This window comes from Octodon degus, unplaced genomic scaffold (assembly GCF_000260255.1).
Source record: "Octodon degus isolate 3935 unplaced genomic scaffold, OctDeg1.0 scaffold00095, whole genome shotgun sequence".
Lineage (NCBI taxonomy): Eukaryota > Metazoa > Chordata > Mammalia > Rodentia > Octodontidae > Octodon > Octodon degus.
The window spans coordinates 6,712,360-6,720,719 of NW_004524671.1; positions in this window are offsets into that span (position 1 = coordinate 6,712,360).

Sequence of the window (8,360 nt, forward strand, 5' to 3'; positions counted from 1 at the left end):
AGAAAAAGAAAAAGAAAAAGAAAAAGAAAAAGAAAATCAGCTTCACTTCCTGTAACGGTTCAGGAAAATGTTCCCCAAAAGTCCATGTGCTGTTGACTTGGTCTCTAATCCACGGGGCTCTGGGGAGGTGGTGGACTCTTTAAGGGGTTAGGCATGTTGGGAAGTCTTCCAGTCCTAAGGAGATGAAGATGTGCCCTTGAAAGGGATACTCAGGCCAGGCCTCTCCTCTCTGCTTCCTGGCTTTCCTGAGTGAGGTGTTTGCCTTCTTCCACTGCATGCTTCTGCTATGATGTGTGACTTCACCACAGACTGAAAGCATCAAGGTTCACAGACCACACATGGAAAACCTCCAAAACTGTAAGCCAATAGAAACCTTTCCTCTTTTTAAGTTGATCACCTCAGATATCTTGTACAGTAAAGGAAAGCTGACTAAGCACCTGGGCTGAAGTCAGTGTTTCAGCCAGGCTTGGTTCTTTCTGGACACTCTGAGGAGATCATCTGCTACTTCCTCTTTTAGCTTGTGGGTTCCTTCTCCTATGGTCTCATGGTGTCCTCCTCTACACTTAAGGGTGTCATTCCAACTCTGCTCTGTTATCACACTTGCCTCTTTTGGCTCTGTTGACTCCTGTGTCTCTCTTATAAGCATCTTTGGGATTTCATGGCATAATTCAAAATGAGCGCCTCACCTCAGAAGCATGGACTTTAAGCACATCCACAGATCCCTTAAGTTCTGTAGGGGCAGAGAAGGTAACGTTCCAGGGGCCAGGACTGGGAGGCAGACCTATGAGGGAGGCAGTATCATTCTAGCACAAACACCAGTAAACATTTTACCATCTTTATGGAAGATTAAATGCCTAAAAACAGCCAAGAATGTACAAAAAGAACATAAATTCAGTATCATAAAATCAATGTAGATGAATACAATAGAATAGAAAATCCAGGGGCCAGGATTAATTCAGTAGAATAATTGCTTGCCTGGTAAACCCAAGGGCTTGAGTTCAACCCCCATTTCAAAAAAAAAAAAAAATCCAGAAAGATAATTTAGAATATATGAAAATTTGACCCTAACTCATAGAGAAAGTAAAGTTAGTTACTAAATTCTATTAACACACTATAGAGTCAGAAAAAGAGATACAAAATGGTACAAATTACATAGAGAATGAAGACTCAAATGCAACCTAAAACAAAAAAAACAATGTATAGTTCAAGAGAACCTAGGATGTGGACAATCTACAGATAAGGTTTAGCTTCTTAATGGATATTGGAATCCCTGAAGCTTTTTTTTTTTTTAAGATATTATACAGTGGTGGGCCAGCTAAAGAGCTCAGTGGATTAAAATGCCTACAAGCAGGTGCAGGGACCAGGGGTTTGATCCCCTGGGCCTGCCATGCCAGCCCTGCCTCTGGGGCACACCGAGACCGTGATTGAGACTGGGCATGGTGGCACAAGCCTCTAATCCCAGCACTTGGGAGGCTGTAAACAGGTGGATCACTACGAGTTTGATCTAGTAGTGAGACCTTGAAAACCCTGTAGACCTTTCCCTAAAATACAGCATAAAAAAAAAAAAAAGAAAAGATGTTATACAGTGGTACCTTGGCTTATGAACTTCATTTGTTTCATGATTGGGGGAGATGGCCATGTCTGTGTTCATGCAGGGAAGTTGGACATTGTCATATGTATGAGCTGATGCAGAGTTTGGAAGTGTAAGGTAACTTTTCCCAAATGCTTCTGTTTGTGACCCACATTGGTTGCAAACAGAAGCTTCTGTGAACCAAGGTATCACTGGATATCTAAACATAAATGAAAATAGCTTATGTAGAAAAGGTGCCAAGTCCAAAGCAATGAGAAGAAATATGGTTCAAAAAAAGGATATATTGTACCCATGTAGGTCTGATTTACTTTTTACTTCCCTATGAGCAAGGTCTCTACTTCCATCCACTACCTATAAAAGCCTTGAGTTCATCTTCTTGATAGAGTAGTAATATCCCATTGTGTAAAAATGCCATGTCTTTTTAATCCCTTCCTAAGTGATACTGTGAAAGGGAAAGAGTCTGTTCAAAGGGAAGGAACAACTGGGATGAGGGAAAGGACAAAATACATAAACAAACAAACAGGATAACTTGGATCATTGTACTGCTGATTTCTGCTAGTCTATTGAATGGTGCAGTTAATACCTAGATTTTTCTTTCTCTGTCTCTCCTTTTTAATTTTTTATAACTTTTTGACTGATTTTGTATGTCCATACATGGTAATCTGAACAATCACTTTGAAGACAATATGGAATATAACAAATACAGTTGAATTCCTATAATTTTGTTTTGTGAAATTTTATATCATTTCTAAGTTATTTTTACTCTCTTTTAAAAAAATTTTAAAAGCATGTAGTGTCAAAACCAAGTGTTGGTGTCTCTCACCTACACAGAGCTCTCAGAAATGGGCAGGAAGGAGACAAATGAACCACAAAACTAGCGTGAGCAGCCTGCCTGTCAGTTGCTACATTTTTTCTATCTCTAAAGGAGGTTGGCTCACCTTTGGACAGAATTTGCAGAGCCCTGAAATACTATTATCTTACTGTTCCATTGCTTTTCAAAGCCAAGCAAATGGTGACTCTGCTGGTGACTAATACAAAGCTGGTTGTCTTTTCCTGCCAGTGAGAGAGTCAGATATGCCTCGCTACTCCAGCACCATTTAAACTAAAAAAAAAATGAATGTTCTTATTCATTTGATTACTTTTCTTCCTGTTAGAAACTGCCTATAAGTTTCCATAATGCACTAATTGTGTGTGTGTGTGTGTGTGTGTGTGTGTGTGATAGCTAAAGTCAATGTTATTTTGATTTGCAGAGTAATTTTCCCATCTGAATTTCAGATTTTAAGGTGGAATATTTTACTAGTTTCACTAATTTGAATTCCTCTTCTTCCTTTATTTAGTAAATGCATGCTAGGTTTGAACAGAAAGAAAAATAACGACCCAGAGTTGGCAACACAGTAAAAACGGAACTTCATCTGGTGCCTAAGACTGTACAATCATTTACTTATTTCACCTGTAAAAGAACTATTTACTTATTTAGTTTTGTATTTTAGGGAAGGGTCTATAGGGTGTTCAGGGTCTCACTACTAGATCGGACTCATAGTGATCTGCATGTTTACAGCCTCCCAAGAGCTGGGATTACAGGCCCACACCACCGAACCCAGTCTCAATCTCTGTCCTAGCATGCCCCAGGGGCAAAGCCGGCATGACAAGCCCGGAGATTGAACCCAGAATCCCGGCCCCTGGGCTTGCAGGAGCTTTAATCCACTGAGCTATTTGGGCAGCACAAAAGAACTATTTTTATTTAAATTTTTCTTTGTTTCTTGAAATCTAAATCCAGAATGAAGACAGGTGTTGTAAACAATTCTCTATTATAATTTAAATCCATAATCTATAGAAATTCTAAATGACATCTGTGTTGATAATAACGACCAGAGAAAGAAGAATGAGAGTTTCCTTTGGCAATTACACAATGGGAGGAAATACAGGATGGAGGTAAAAATATCAACCCTAGAGCCCTATCAATCTGAGTTTCTTACCAAGCTTTCATCCTCTCAAAGCCTCATTTTTCTTATCTTTAAGATGCGAAGGAAACATGTACCTACCTACCTCACCTGGAGACAAAATCAAGTAATGCACATAATCTAACCAAGAGCCAGGCATGTGGTAAGAACTCAGTACACAGTGAACCTGCAAGTTACAACCAGCCTAACGTGCGAATAACTTGGGTTATGACCAGAATTTTAGTTTTTATGTAACCATTAAAGTCCAGAGTTATGACCTGAATGCTGACTGCTTGTGCTTCCAGATGGTCTCAGATACATGCTTAACCCTTGAAGAGTTCCGGAAGGTCCATTACAACATCCTTTCCTGTATGGGAGTAACTGAGAAATCCTGAGCCAATATCTCTCTGGGATGCTGAGATCTGTCTATATACAGAAGAGAGGTTTGAAGGCTGTGCAGAGGAGCCTGAAACTTCCATTGACAACTTGAGTTACAAGCAGCCCTCCAGAAGGAATTGAGTTTGTAAGTGGGGTCCACAGAACCATTCCTTATAATTGTCTTCTCGCTTAAAGCCATAACTCCTACATTAGGATAGTGGCAATAATTTCATTTGTCTTCCAGGATGCCATTTGGCTGCCACAGTAAGTATGGAGACTAAGGCAGCAGGAATTATCAAACTCTATCCCTCAGACCTGTGGGATGTCGCAGAAGGTCCTTGTGAGGTCTGAGGTGATTGGAGTTCACTGTGAGGCTGTGATGTGGAGTGAGAGTCTGGCCTACCACTGTCGCTTTGAAGTTTTTCTGTTTTATATAAAAGGGACCGCCTAAGTTTTCACTTCAAAATCCATCAATCCTTTAAATCTGCAAGGCTATTACAATTGTGTTAGCCTGTGGAACTCTACCTCTTTAAAACGACTTTTCAATGACCTCTTTTCAATACCTGATCCCCCCAGAAAGCGTTTATCCAGCCACATCTGCTGTAGCATGGGACACTTTGATGTGTTCTGCATTCTGGGAGCTGCTTATGTTTTAAGAGTCCAAACAAGGAGGATAAATAAAATTTACATTTCCATCAATAGAAATCAGACTTTCAGGGAAGGCTAGGGGTTGGAATGGGAGGGTGAACTTTCACAAAACTGCTACAATGAAGGCTCAAACCTCTGCTACAATGAAGGCTCTAACCTCTGCAGTAATGAGGGCTCTAACCACTGCCTTTTTGTGATGAAATGCAATCAGCTGGGCACGGTGGAACACCTGTAGTCATAGCTAGTCAGGCTAAGGCAAGAGAACTGCTCGAGCCCAGGATGTCAAGGTCAGTCTGGGCCACATAGCCAGAGCCTAAGAATAATACAGCTACTACACCAACAATAGCAACTAGTATTTGTGGAGATTCTGATTTAGACAGCAATTTCATCTATAGATTCTTACTGGATTGACCCAGGCACCTGTAGCTGGGATGTGGTTTTTCTTGCCTCTGCATTTCTAGGAGGAGGACCTGGAGGTACAGTGTCTTCCCTCCTTTGGCAGACGCAGGCCCTGACTTAAGTCCTGGGCTCTGTCCCCAGGACCACATTGCTGCCTCCACCCATTTGGGAAGCAGGGCCTGCTGATTTCTCAAGGCACAGATTGTGGGACACTCCCTTTGCAGAAAGGGTGGCTGGCTTGTGGATGCCCCCACCCCTGGGAATAGAGGGATGGCTATAGCAGACCTGTCAGCTTTCAATGAGCTCTTTGTGCAAACAAATTCCAGAGATTTTACGATCGATGATTGCAGAGAGGAGTACTGCCCCCCACCCCCACCCCCCAGCCCTCCATTACAGTAGTTATGGTCAGAAGGCTGCTATTTCAGCAGGGCTTGGCATTCCTCCAGAAATCTCCTGAGCATACACATTATGAATTGCAGATTCATGGATCAGTAAACTTAGAAAACTGGAGAAGAATTTAGGAAAAGCCCAAGGAAAATCAAGAAGGCCTTATTTATAATGAGTAAAAGTTTCTTTCCCTGACACATGGTATTTTAATGTTCAAAAGAGTAAGCATAAAAGTCATTAATTGCTAGAGGGAAAGGTTGCCTTTTTCTATTATATTTACACAGTCAAGCCACCTGGCTTTTGTTGATATACCCCTACATATCTATAAGAAGCTCTCAGTATTTTTTAAAATATATTTAGTTAAGGGTCTACAGGATCTCACCACACAGGTAGTACTTAGAGTAATCGGCCAGTTTTCAGCCTCCCAACCACTGGGATTAGAGGCATGTGCCACCATGCCCAGTCTCAATCACCCCAGGGGTGGGGCCGGCAGGGCACACCACGGATGGAACCCAGGTCCCTGCATTTGCCTAAGTGGGTGCTTTAATCCGCTGAGCTGTCTGGCCTGCCCTAAGAAGCTCTCAGTATTTTGAATGAACATTGAATATATCCTGTCGAGGGGAGAAAGAGAAAAGAGATCATGATGGCAGAAGCCACAGAAGCATGGTACCTTCCTCTGGGATTGACCTTGCTTGGTTGAGCTGATTTTGAAAATACCAGCACATAACCCTGAGATTAAAACAAGAGATCAACACCTTGACCATGGGAAAAGCCTCATTGGAACATTTAGAAAAATCTGGGCCGTGTCTCATAAGTCTTTCAATGCAGAAGTGAAAAATATAATAGTTTCACATTGGTGGACACAGCGAAGGAAGTGTTTTGAGGAAGGAGTTTTGAAGACTGTTACAGATAAAACTGCCATCTGAATTATTTGATGAGCCACTGAACAGTCTGAGGTTCATTCAAGTGGATTTTTTCCAGGGCATTTGTAATTTTTACTGTCCTGAACAAGTTTCCTGGAACAGAACGGTTGTGGGGAGGGAGACAGTGGAATATGAGGTCATGTTAATGGTTATAACCAGATGGTACATTCAGATTCATCTAGACCAGGACCTGCAAACTAAAAGCCCAAAGGCCCAGTCTGGCCCAGGGCTTGTTTTTGTAAATAAAGTTTCACAGGAACAAGGCCACTTCATTCCATTAAGTATTGTCTGTGACTCGTTTCTAACGCAGAACTCAGTACAGTATTTGTGGCAAAGACTGTTATGACCATGATTCCTAAAATAGTTGCCATCTGGCCCTTTATTAAAAAAAGAGAAAAAAAGCTTGCTACATTCTGATACAAAAAGCAAGCCATGTGGGAGTAGAATAGTTTCACTTCTGGTTACATTTATTCATTCATCAAGTGAGTATTAACCTCATAATGTGTTCAGCTTACCCTGAAGAGTAAGGCATGCTGTGTATTGGAAATACAGCTCTCAATATGACAAATTCCTCTCTTCGTGGACACAAATCAGCAAATAATATAAATAACTGGTTTGAGTGTGTCCTCCAAAGTCTCTGTGTTGGAAATGTCATGCACAATTCACCAGTTCTGAGAGGTGGGACCCTTACTTGAGAGATGACTAGGTGCTGAGGGCTCAGTCCTCCTGATGGGATTAAGGCTATTATCCTGGGAGTGAGTTCTGGATAAAGGGATGATTGGGCTTCCTTCTCAACCTGTTGTCTTCTGGCATGGGATGAGGAGACAGAAAGAGCATCTTCAGTGAGGGCCCTTCAAGCTTGGACTTTACAGCATCCAGAATCAAGAGCCAAACAAACTTCTTTTGTGCATGAATTACCCAGCCTGTGACAATCTGTTATAGCAACAGGAAGGGACTGAATAGCTACAGAGTACAGCTAAGCATGGAAAGAAGAGAGGTACAGAGTGTTATAGGGGATGAGGAAGACATTTTGGGATGTGGCATCAAGGAGGCCCTGGTTTAAGGGGTGAGTTTAAGCCAGCACTTGACTGAGGCGAGCTGGGTGGACCTTCAAGGCAGCCGTTCAGGGAAAGGTTCCCAGAGGAGGATAGTAATGCAAGTACCTGGAGCCTGGGGCCTGTAGAGCAGGGTAGGCAAATGGCCACGTGAAAAGGACTGAGGGTGACACAGTCAGGGCCAAGTGAAGGAGAAGAAGGGCAGGTGCTGGGGTTTGACTTTCATTCTGACTGTGATCAAATGTGATTGGGAAGACTTAATAGAGTAATAATGGCACATGATTTCTCTTTCTTTCTTTCTTCCTTTCTTTCTTTCTTTCTTTCTTTCTTTCTTTCTTTCTTTCTTTCTTTCTTTCTTTCTGTTTTCTTTCTTGCTTGCTTGCTTTCTTGCTTTCTTTCTATGGTAATGGAAATTGAACTCAGGACATTTGCACCAAGCTACATTCCAAGCTTTAAAAAAAAAAAATTCTTTTTTTGAGACAGAGTCTTGGCACGTCACTAAACTGTCCAGGCTGGGCTGTAGATTGCAGTCTTTGTACCTCAGCCACCAGAGTGCTGAGTGTGAGTCACCGTAGCCTAATTAGGATGTACCATTATTTATGACCTACATTTTCAATCTCACTCTGGCTGAGTAAAGAGTCTGGTGGTAGACGGATAGGTTGGAGGTGGAGATGGAACCACAGGTAAAGAGAAGTTGTATTTAGATAGCATGGCGAAGACTGGAAATGGCGGAGAGCCTCTGAATGATTTGGATTGGGTTTTAAAGATACAACTAACAAGAGTACTAAATAAATTGGTCATGGGGTACAAGAGAAAGCCAAGAGTCAAGGATCATTCTGAGGGTTTAGAACAGAGTGAGTGAAAGAGGATGACCTTTAATGAGGTAGGAGAACACTGGGAGGCAAGCAAGGGTGCTTCAGATGGGGATGTGACCCAGTGGGAGAACACATGCTTAGCATGCATGAGGTCCTAGGGTCCATCCCCAGCATGTGTTTAAAAAATGAGTTTTGTTTCATTCTTTTTAAATTTCAAATGCCTG